Below are 12,199 nucleotides of genomic sequence, written 5' to 3'. Positions count from 1 at the left end.
TCCCTATCGTCTAGACGTAACCACACCTATTCAGGTGTGAGAGTGCACACCAGATTCAATCAATACACAAATACTAATGCAGGGATCATAAACATTATCTTAAAAAATCTAACATCATAAAAAGACATTGCAAACAATACATGATACACATTAATTGGTTGAAAATAGTGAATAACAACAATATAAAATAACTTGATAATATATTTTTGTGAATATCATGTCAGCATCATATATCATATAACTATAACAATTCTCTGATAAATCCTAAAGTTATTCCCATAAATCTAGCTATAACTAATATTTTAATTGATGGTATATGTACATAATAGATGTGAGAGACTAGTTGATAGTGTTCATTCAAATCGGTACTTTATGTCATTGATTTATCACAATAAAATAAAGAGTTTTATTCAGATACCTATTGATATAATTAGGCTTGTATTTGTATGAGAGTGTGGGAGATCTTTCTTGATCTATGTAAGGGGATCTTTTTACTTTGTTCATATGGGTGTTTAAATATTGAATAAATCACTAAATGTTGGCGATATAGATGCTAATAGATTAGCCGAATGTTACCTTATTTCAATCTCCCTATCATGTCTTCCACAAACAAATGAACCCATGGCAGTAGACGTATATCGGAGGTAATTTCCGTATACGTCATCAGTGACACCGCACCAGCAGCCCTATCAGATGAAGGGGTTAGCGAGTACATAGTTTTTTATAATCAGGATAATGGGCACTAAGTTTTTTCTGGGTATATTATATTCTCTGTTGTATGGTAGCTGTGTATATTTGCAGTGTTCTGTGGATTCCCAGTGTCTATACAGTATATGTCCAACATATATAGATTTTCATTTTTTGTATTGTTTAGATACTTATTATTTTTTTTATATAAAGACACATATTTAATATCAAACTCACATTAGTATCTTATTTTGCCTATATAAATTATAGAATATTATATATTTTTATTAGTCTTATATGGTATTATACCAATCGGTCTATTATATATATTGAAGAATTATATATGTCACTGTTTAGTTGGTTCTCTTGTGCTATACTATATACACTTTATTTTGTTTATCCGGTTTAATAGTTGGATATTATTTATCATTATTATATTATATTCTCTGTTGTATGGTAGCTGTGTATATTTGCAGTGTTCTGTGGATTCCCAGTGTCTATACAGTATAGATCCCTTTGCACATTCTACATACGTAGGCTCTACCCAGAAAAAACTTAGTGCCCATTATCCTGATTAGAAAAAACTACGTACTCGCTAACCCCTTCATCTGATAGGGCTGCTGGTGCGGTGTCACTGATGATGTATGCGGAAATTACTTCCGATATACGTCTACTGCCATCAGTTCATTTGTTTGTGGAAGACATGATAGGGAGATTGAAATAAGGTAACATTTGGCTAATCTATTAGCATCTATATCGCCAACATTTAGTGATTTATTCAATATTTAAACACCCATATGAACAAAGTAAAAAGATCCCGTTACATAGATCATGAAAGATCTCCCGCACTCTCATACAAATACAAGCCTAATGATATCAATAGGTATCTGAATAAAGCTCTCTATTTTATTGTGATAAATCAATGACAAAGTAGCGATTTGAATGAACACTATCAACTAGTCTCTCACATCTATTATGTACATATACCATCAATTAAAATACTAGTTATAGCTACATTTATGGGAACAACTTTAGGATTTATCAGAGAATTGTTATAGTTATATGATATATGATGCTGACATGATATTCACAATAAGATATTATCAAGTTATTTTATATTGTTGTTATTCACTATTTTCAACCAATTAATGTGTCTCATGTATTGTTTGCAATGTCTTTTTATGATGTTAGATTTTTTAAGATAATGTTTATGATCCCTGCATTAGTATTTGTGTATTGACTGAATCTGGTGTGCACTCTCACACCTGAATAGGTGTGTGCACTCTCACACCTGAATAGGTGTGGTTACGTCTAGAGGATAGGGATTGGTCATTTAGGATTTATAAGCCAGTACTCTCAGTTTTTGGATAGAAGCCTGAGGACACAGACAGAAGTCTGAGAAACTCGTTGTTTATCAAATTTTAGTGTCACATGTGTGACATTGTGTATTGTATTTTATTGCACCATTAAATTATGGTATTTTAACTCTTTGCTGAGAGTCTGAGCGTTATTGGGACGTATTCTACCTTGGAGTGACCTGCTTTCCTGCATGTTGCAGTGAACTGGGACACTGTGAACTCCCAGCTTGCCTCTATTAGCACAACAGAGTGCTGCCATCTTTGTGAGTATAATTTGGTATTCACATTATTCTGTTTGTTCATACTGTATCACACGAGGAGGCGCCATTGTCTTTGTGATTCCTTTTGCACAGAGAAAGTATATTAGACAATACATTAATAATATTTCATAATTAAAATTTTTTAATCAAAGTAGTTCATCAAAGCTGACATATTATGACTATACAGCTTATCCTTTAAAAATAATAATAATAATAATAATTACTTGATAAAACCATTTTTTTTTCTCTATGATTGAAAATACATATTTTGTTACAACTTTAATTTTGTTCTCAGTTCAGCAACGGCTTTACTTTGTCCTTCTTTCTCTCTTTTCTTTAAAACTACTTCAAAAGAGATGGGAAAATAAGCCATTTTGCTTTACTTTGATTTGCTGGAACATAATCTAAGCATTGTAATCACAAAACGGCACAATCTGATTTGCAGGTCATTATTATTAGTTATACAAATTCCACTCTCTTCACAAATTTAAGCAGTTTCATTATTCATTCAGATTTGAAGTAAGCAATATCTGGTACTTTTGACATTCATTATGCTTATAGGCACTATTCTGAGAAATGGTGATAAGCTTGGTTAGACAGCTAAGGTGTCAGATCACAGGACCTAATATTTTAAGATAAGAGTAAGGCCAAAGGTAATGCTGTGTTGCCCATATCCAATATCCATAACAATGAAGTATAAGAATTAGATTACCCACCAAATGTTATCATTACATATATTCCTCCCTTGATATAAATTGTATTTTATGGACAAAAAGTGTTTCATAGCATAATCATAGGCTTAGATATTTATATAGATGTATCACATATAATAATGTAGAATATGAAGCCAATTCTACTGCTAAAATATTTTAAAGATTATGTTGCTAGTCAATTTATTCTGCTAAAGCTGGAGAAAATCTTAAACTGCTTATCACACATTTACCATTAATTTACCTTCACTAATCCATTATATGAAAATTGGGATAATGAAGCTAAAAAAAGCAGCATAAGAATTGTTATGAACATTGCTGTTTTTATGGAACTATCATCAAATTTAATATAATGTGTAGTCAAATTTACACCTTTGAAAACTGTATGCATCATTGTTTTTTTTACCTTTCTTTATTATCTACATATCTAAACATGGCTGGGGGGATTTAACACATTATTTTAACAAATTTTAGCTTTATTTTAAAAATTCTCGGCTAGATTTAGAGTTTGGCGGCCAAAGGGGTGCGTGTTTTTTTTCTCCCGCACCTTTTAAATACCACTGGTATTTAGATTTCACAGAATGGCTGGGTTTTCAGTGCGTTAGGCTCCAAAAAGGGAGCGTAGAGCATAATTTAACGCCACTGCAACTCTAGATACCAGCGGTGGTTACGGACGCGGCCAGCCTCAAAAACGTGCTCGTGCACGATATCCCCATAGAAAACAATGGGGCTGTTTGAGCTGAAAAAAAACCTAACACCTTCAAAAAAGCAGCGTTCAGCTCTTAACGCAGCCCCATTGTTTTCTATGGGGAAACACTTCCTACGTCTGCACCTAACACTCTAACATGTACCCCGAGTCTAAACACCCCTAACCTTACACTTATTAACCCCTAATCTGACGCCCCCGCTATCGCTGACACCTGCATATTATTAACCCCTAATCTGCCGCTCCCTACACCGCCGCAACATACATTATAGTGATGTACCCCTAATCTGCTGCCCCTAACACCGCCGACCCCTATATTATATTTATTAACCCCTAATCTGCCCCCCCACAACGTGGCCGCCAGCTACCTACAATAATTAACCCCTAATCTGCCGATCGGAGCTCACCGCTACTATAATAAATGTATTAACCCCTAAAGCTAAGTCTAACCCTAACACTAACACCCCCCTAAATTAAATATAATTTTTATCTAACGAAATAAATTAACTCTTGTTAAATAAATTATTCCTATTTAAATCTAAATACTTACCTGTAAAATAAACCCTAATATAGCTACAATATAAATTATAATTATATTGTAGCTATTTTAGGATTAATATTTATTTTACAGGCAACTTTGTATTTATTTTAACCAGGTACAATAGCTATTAAATAGTTAATAACTATTTAATAGCTACCTAGTTAAAATAATTACAAAATTACGTGTAAAATAAATCCTAACCTAAGTTACAATTAAACCTAACACTACACTATCAATAAATTAATTAAATAAACTACCTACAATTATCTACAATTAAACCTAACACTACACTATCAATAAATAAATTAAATACAATTCCAACAAATAAATACAATTAAATAAACTAACTAAAGTACAAAAAATAAAAAAGAACTAAGTTACAAAAAATAAAAAAATATTTACAAACATTAGAAAAAAATTACAATTTTAAACTAATTACACCTACTCTAAGCCCCCTAATAATATAACAAAGACCCCCAAAATAAAAAAATGCCCTACCCTATTCTAAATTACAAAAAGTTCAAAGCTCTTTTACCTTACCAGCCCTTAAAAGGGCCCTTTGCGGGGCATGCCCCAAAGAATTCAGCTCTTTTGCCTGTAAAAAAAACATACAACACCCCCCCCAACATTACAACCCACCACCCACATACCCCTAATCTAACCCAAACCCCCCTTAAATAAACCTAACACTAAGCCCCTGAAGATCTTCCTACCTTGTCTTCACCATGCCAGGTATCACAGATCGTTCCTGGCTCCGAAATCTTCATCCAAGCCCAAACGGGGCTAGACATCCATCATCTGGCTGAAGTCTTCTATCAAGCGATTGAACTTGATTCTGATTGGCTGGTTCCATCAGCCAATCAGAATTTTCCTACCTTAATTCCGATTGGCTGATAGAATCCTATCAGCCAATCAAAATTGGAGGGACGCCATCTTGGATGACGTCCCTTAAAGGAACCGTCATTCGTCGGGAAGTCGTCGGAAGAAGAAGATGGGTCCGCGGTGGAGGTCTTCAAGATGGAGCCGGTCGTCATTGGATGAAGATAGAAGATGCCGCTTGGAAGAAGATGGTTGCCGGTCCAGATCTACTCTTCTTCCCGGATAGGATGAAGACTTTGGAGCCTCTTCTGGACTTCTTCAGATGTCGCTTGATAGAAGACTTCAGTTGGATGATGGATGTCTAGCCCCCGCTTGGGCTTGGATGAAGATTTCGGAGCCTGGAACGATCGGTGATACCTGGCATGGTGAAGACAAGGTAGGAAGATCTTCAGGGGCTTAGTGTTAGGTTTATTTAAGGGGGGTTTCGGTTAGATTAGGGGTATGTGGGTGGTGGGTTGTAATGTTGGGGGGGTATTGTATGTTTTTTTACAGGCAAAAGAGCTGAATTCTTTGGAGCATGCCCCGCAAAGGGCCCTTTTAAGGGCTGGTAAGGTAAAAGAGCTTTGAACTTTTGTAATTTAGAATAGGGTAGGGCATTTTTTTATTTTGAGGTCTTTGTTATTTTATTAGGGTGCTTAGAGTAGGTGTAATTAGTTTAAAACTGTTGTAATTTTTTTCTAATGTTTGTAAATATTTTTTTATTTTTTGTAACTTAGTTCTTTTTTATTTTTTGTACTTTAGTTAGTTTATTTAATTGTATTTATTTGTAAGAATTGTATTTAATTTATTTATTGATAGTGTAGTGTTAGGTTTAATTGTAGATAATTGTAGATAGTTTATTTAATTAATTTATTGATAGTGTAGTGTTAGGTTTAATTGTAACTTAGGTTAGGATTTATTTTATAGGTAATTTTGTAATTATTTTAACTAGGTAGCTATTAAATAGTTATTAACTATTTAATAGCTATTGTACCTGGTTAAAATAATTAAATAAGTTGCCTGTAAAATAAATATTAATCCTAAAATAGCTAAGATATATTTATAATTTATATTGTAGCTATATTAGGATTTATTTTACAGGTAAGTATTTAGATTTAAATAGGAATAATTTATTTAATAAGACAATTTATTTCGTTAGATAAAAATTATATTTAACTTAGGGGGGTGTTAGTGTTAGGGTTAGAATTAGCTTAAGGGGTTAAACAATTTATTAGAGTAGCGGTGAGCTCCGATCGGCAGATTAGGGGTTAATATTTAAAGTTAGCTGTCGGCGATGTTAGGGAGGGCAGATTAGGGGTTAATACTATCTATTATAGGGTTATTGAGGCGGGAGTGAGGCGGATTAGGGGTTAATACGTTTATTATACTAGCGGTGAGCTCCGGTCGGCAGATTAGGGGTTAAATATTGTAGGTAGCTGACGGCGACGTTGTGGGGGGCAGATTAGGGGTTAATAAATATAATATAGGGTTTGGCGGTCTTAGGGGCAGCAGATTAGGGGTACATAGGGATAACGTAGTTGGCGGCGGTGTACGGAGCGGCAGATTAGGGGTTAAAAAATTTAAATATAGTGGCGGCGATGTGGGGGGACCTCGGTTTAGGGGTACATAGGTAGTTTATGGGTGTTAGTGTACTTTAGAGCACAGTAGTTAAGAGCTTTATAAACCGGCGTTAGCCCAGAAAGCTCTTAACTACTGACTTTTTTCTGCGGCTGGAGTTTTGTCGTTAGATTTCTAACGCTCACTTCAGCCATGACTCTAAATACCAGCGTTAGAAAGATCCCATTGAAAAGATAGGATACGCAATTGACGTAAGGGGATCTGCGGTATGGAAAAGTCGCGGCTGGAAAGTGAGCGTTAGACCCTTTAATGACTGGCTCCAAATACCAGAGGGCGGTAAAAACCAGCGTTAGGAGCCTATAACGCTGGTTTTGACGACTACCGCCCAACTCTAAATCTAGGCCTCTGTCTTTAAAAATACACTTAATATGATTACAGCTGTTAGGAAATATATTTATTAATTAGTTGCAGCAGTCTGCATAAGATTACAGCAGTGAATTTGAGTATTTGACTTTCAGATAATTTGTTATACTACTGCTTTAGAGGAAACAGGGAGCAGTAGCAAGTTAACCTTCACTGCCTGTAGAGACAAATTTGTTACATTGTGCTGCTAGGCATTCTGTCATAGGGTTGATGAACTTTTTAGCATCCCATCGACTAAAACATATCCTAGCAGAATAATGTTATTCAGTTTACTTTGCCAGTTATAGAAATTAAGCTCAAAATAATTTACCCATAAATGACTAGATTACAAGTGGAGCAAATCTAGTGCTTTCACTCAAGCATAAACATCGCAAGAAGTAATCTTTTTGCATGTATCAGGTTGCACTCGAATTGCAAGTTGAAAGTAAAAAGATTGCACAAGAGTGAAACCCAACACGCTAACGAAAGTACTTTGCGATATTAGGACCTTGTTAACATATTCCCCCCATAGACTTTAATGTAGACTGCAGAAGAAAACCCCCAACATTTAGCGTACAAATTATATATCTATATTCTATAGATTGTTTAGAATTTTTTACAATATGTTTCCATTGTTCTCCCTGTATTTGTAAATACCTATTGTTGAAATTAAAATAGTTGTGCATAATATACATTAAATAAGGTTGGTGTTAGTTTCACTATCATATTGGTGTGTAACTTTGCGGGGCGAGAGGAATTTAAACGCAGGCCTTGATACCGCCTTTATAGGGAATATAACTGTACAAAGATTCCAAATCCAGTATCAGTATTGTATTTCCTGGTAGTTTTGGGATTTGGCTAAGTTTATTGAGAAAGTCTGTGGTGTCCTGTATAAAGCCCTCAGTGTTATTTACTAGGTGTATATATATATATATATGCAGATCTATTACTTGGAACTGGATATTGCTGCTCCTGACACCCTTGCTCGTATCTTAAGTAGGGATGTCGCGAATAGTTCGCCAGCGAATAGTTCCCGGCGAACATAGCTTGTTCGCGTTCGCCGCGGCGGGCGAACATATGGGATGTTCGATCCGCCCCCTATTCGTCATCATTGAGTAAACATTGACCCTGTATCTCACAGTCTGCAGACACATTTCAGCCAATCAGCAGCAGACACTCCCTCCCAGACCCTCCCAGCTCCTGGACAGCAGCCATTTTAGATTCATTCTGATCCTGCATTGTTTGTGAGAGGAGGGATAGTGTAGCTGCTGCTGATTTTATGGGGAAATTGATAGCTAGGCTAGTGTATTCAGTGTCCACTACAGTCCTGAAGGACTCATCTGATCTCTGCTGTAAGGACAGCACCCCAAAAAGCCCTTTTTAGGGCTAGAACGTCTTTTTTTTTTGCCTGTGTAATTTTGACTGTGAAACATCAGTCTGCTAGTGTAATCTAATTTCAGTTGCCTGCCTGCAGTGCCACCACTCATATCTGTTGTAACAGTAGTGTAAATTTTTTTGAAAAAAACTTTTTTGACTTTGAAACATCAGTCTGCTAGTGTAATCTAATTGCAGTTGCCTGACTGCCAGCGTGTGTGCCAGGCCCACTTGCCAACTAGTGCCACCACTCATATCTGTTGTAACAGTAGTGTAAATTTTTTTTAAAAAAACTTTTTTGACTGTGAAACATCAGTCTGCTAGTGTAATCTAATTGCAGTTGCCTGCCTGCCAGCGTGTGTGCCAGGCCCACTTGCTAAGTGCCACCACTCATATCTGTTGTAACAGTAGTGTAAATTTAAAAAAAAAAAACTTTTTTGACTGTGAAACATCAGTCTGCTAGTGTAATCTAATTGCAGTTGCCTGCCTGCCAGCATGTGTGCCAGGCCCACTTGCCAACTAGTGCCACCACTCATATCTGTTGTAACAATAGTGTAAATTTTTTTTAAAAAAAACTTTTTTGACTGTGAAACATCAGTCTGCTAGTGTAATCTAATAGCAGTTGCCTGCCTGCCAGCGTGTGTGCCAGGCCCACTTACCAACTAGTGCCACCACTCATATCTGTTGTAACAGTAGTGTAAATTTTTTTTAAAAAAAACTTTATTGACTGTGAAACATCAGTCTGCTAAAGTAATCTAATTGCAGTTGCCTGCCTGCCAGCGTGTGTGCCAGGCCCACTTGCTAAGTGCCACCAATCATATCTGTTGTAACAGTAGTGTACATTTTTAAAAAAAAAACTTTTTTTGACTGTGAAACATCAGTCTGCTAGTGTAATCTAATTGCAGTTGCCTGCCTGCCAGCGTGTGTGCCAGGCCCACTTGCCAACTAGTGCCACCACTCATATCTGTTGTAACAGTAGTGTATATTTTGTAAAAAGAAAAACTTTTTTGACTGTGAAACATCAGTCTGCTAGTGTAATCTAATTGCAGTTGCCTGCCTGCCAACATGTGTGTCAGGCCCACTTGGTAAGTGCCACCACTCATATCTGTTGTAACAGTAGTGTAAAAAAAATTTTAAAAAACTTTTTTTACTGTGAAACATCAGTCTGCTAGTGTAATCTAATTGCATTTGCCTGCCAGCGTGAATGCCAGGCCCACTTGCCAACTAGTGCCACCACTCATATCTGTTGTAACAGTAGTGTAAATTTTTAAAAAAAAAACTTTTTTGACTGTGAAACATCAGTCTGCTAGTGTAATCTAATAGCAGTTGCCTGCCTGCCAGCATGTGTGCCCGGCCCACTTGCCAACTAGGGCCACCACTCATATCTGTTGTAACAGTAGTGTAAATTTAAAAAAAAAAAACTTTTTTGACTGTGAAACATCAGTCTGCTAGTATAATCTAATTGCAGTTGCCTGCCTGCCAGCGTGTGTGCCAGGCCCACTTGCCAACTAGTGCCTAACACACCACTCATATCTGGTGCCACAGTAGATTGCACGCGCAGTGCCCCAAATTTGAAGTAGGAGGACCGACCAAGGATCTTTTTCCATCTCCCGGTTCCTAAAATCCATGCCATATGCACCTCCCCCGATAGGGTGAGTAACAGGTATTAAACTGATCAGAATAGTACTACTTAAAACACCACTAATATCTGGTGCCACAGTAGATTGCATGGGCAGTGCCCCAAATTTGAAGTAGGAGGACCGACCAAGCATCTTTTTCCATCTCCCGGTTCCTAAAATCCATGCCATATGCATGTCCCCTGGTGCCGCAACTGCCTCTGGGAACCTTACCATGGATCCCAGACCACAAGTCTTGTAATTCTCTGTCTGGGAAATTATATATCTATCAAATCTATCTATTTATCTATAAAATCTATCTATCTATCTATCGTATCTATCAAATGTATATTGCATCTATTGATCTATCTATCTAATCTATGTATCTATTTATCTATCAAATCTATCTATATTGTGTTTGTGCAAATGGACTTTTTTGCGGTTGTTTGCGGGGAGTTTGGTCTGCGGGGAGTTTGGTCTGTCACTGTGAAGCGGGCGTAACCCTTACACTACCTGATCGATACAACATCATACCTGATGTTTTAAAGCACGTTATTCCAAGCAATTTAGGAATGTTAGGTGATTTATGCCCTTTATGGATTAAAACCAGACTCTGCATCAACTATGTAATTTTCCGTGGGAGTTTCGAAATAGATCCCCCTCCTGCATGCCACAGTCCAGGTGTTAGTCCCCTTGAAACAACTTTTCCATCACTATTGTGGCCAGAAAGAGTCCCTGTGGGTTTTAAAATTCGCCTGCCTATTGAAGTCTATTGCGGTTCGCCCGTTCGCGAACAGTTGCAGAAGTTCGAGTCCGCCGTTCGCAAATGGAAAATTTTAAGTTCGCAACATCACTAATCTTAAGAGGTGAAAGTGCAAATCCCCATGAATTTTCGTATATACTGTATATATATATTATATATATATATCAATGCACACACTTACTGCTCATACTATTCCTGCATAAACATCTGCAAGCAAACACTCTCCAGTGGCACAGACAGAGCAAACTGGTATTTGAATCTGGAGTCCTGGGTTCAATATCAGGCAGAGCCTAGCAAGGGAGTCACCAGTAACCCACTGTGCTGTTTGCATTTTAGTACGAACAGAGCTTGTAGGATCCTTACAATACGATTATCAAGCAGCGCATACTGTACTCTGTTACTGAAGCCATTAACTGTACTTAAGCAGACCATATGTTATGGTTACTTGATACTGAAATTAACCTGTTATCTACTTTGTTGCTGCCTCTGATCCCTTTACTCAGATACAGTTTACAAGTTGTGCCAGTTACCAGTTTTGCATTATCTGGTCAACCTCTGTTCCAGCATCTGAAGCCTTGCCTCTCTTTATTGCAATTTTCAGTAAGTATAGGGCATATACATACCAGTCCCACTCCATGGCCCATATAGACTTGGAATCATTACATTTCCAAAAAGCAGGATTTTTATTTAAAAAAAAAAAAAATAGAATCTGTAAATATTATTTTCTAATCAGGAGTAAAAAGTGTATTCTTTGTCCATGAGATTGAACTATAACATAGCAAATTCAGCCAAGAAGATGATCATCATGACTGATCCTGTGAAGTTATCTATAATCTTTTATTCTTGTTTCTCTGATTCCTGAATGGATATTCTCTCTTTGGTTCCAAAACCCTCCATTTCACTGATCTGTGATCATCCTAAGTGCCATTTCTGGAATAGATGTTTTGATTTTTATAAAATGTGTAACAGCTGGATGATTCCGATTTCTGTGCTTGACCTACAGCACATGACAGATCTCTCAACTGTCCTTCATTTTGCAGGAATTTGATGTTTTTGGAAACTCTGTCTTCCTTCTTTTTAGTAGCTCCCAAAGAAATTGCAAAAAATCCCATTTTGTTGAGGACCTCAAAGCCACTCCCTTTTTAGCTTCACCCAACTCTCAACCTATCTAAGTCCACACTCTGTTCAAATTCGATCCTGACATAACATAACTTTGTCACCGATTATATTACTCTTCTCTCAGATGTGCCTGATTAAGCAACAAGCCTCCCCACCAGGAATAGTCTCCAGGAAATTTTGGAAGTTATGCTAACATGATATGTACATATGGAATATTTTTATATTAT

The 12,199-nt window shown here is 36.8% G+C and overlaps 1 protein-coding gene across 1 annotated transcript in view; it reads right to left on the bottom strand.

The window, feature by feature from the left end:
• The window catches only part of GALNTL6 (polypeptide N-acetylgalactosaminyltransferase like 6), a 1,706,608-nt gene that overhangs the window by 1,234,150 nt on the left and 460,259 nt on the right, over positions 1–12,199 (bottom strand).

This window comes from Bombina bombina, chromosome 2 (genome assembly GCF_027579735.1).
Source record: "Bombina bombina isolate aBomBom1 chromosome 2, aBomBom1.pri, whole genome shotgun sequence".
Lineage (NCBI taxonomy): Eukaryota > Metazoa > Chordata > Amphibia > Anura > Bombinatoridae > Bombina > Bombina bombina.
The sequence above is the reverse complement of the archived record's forward strand: the minus strand, read 5'-3'. Positions and strand labels throughout refer to the sequence as shown.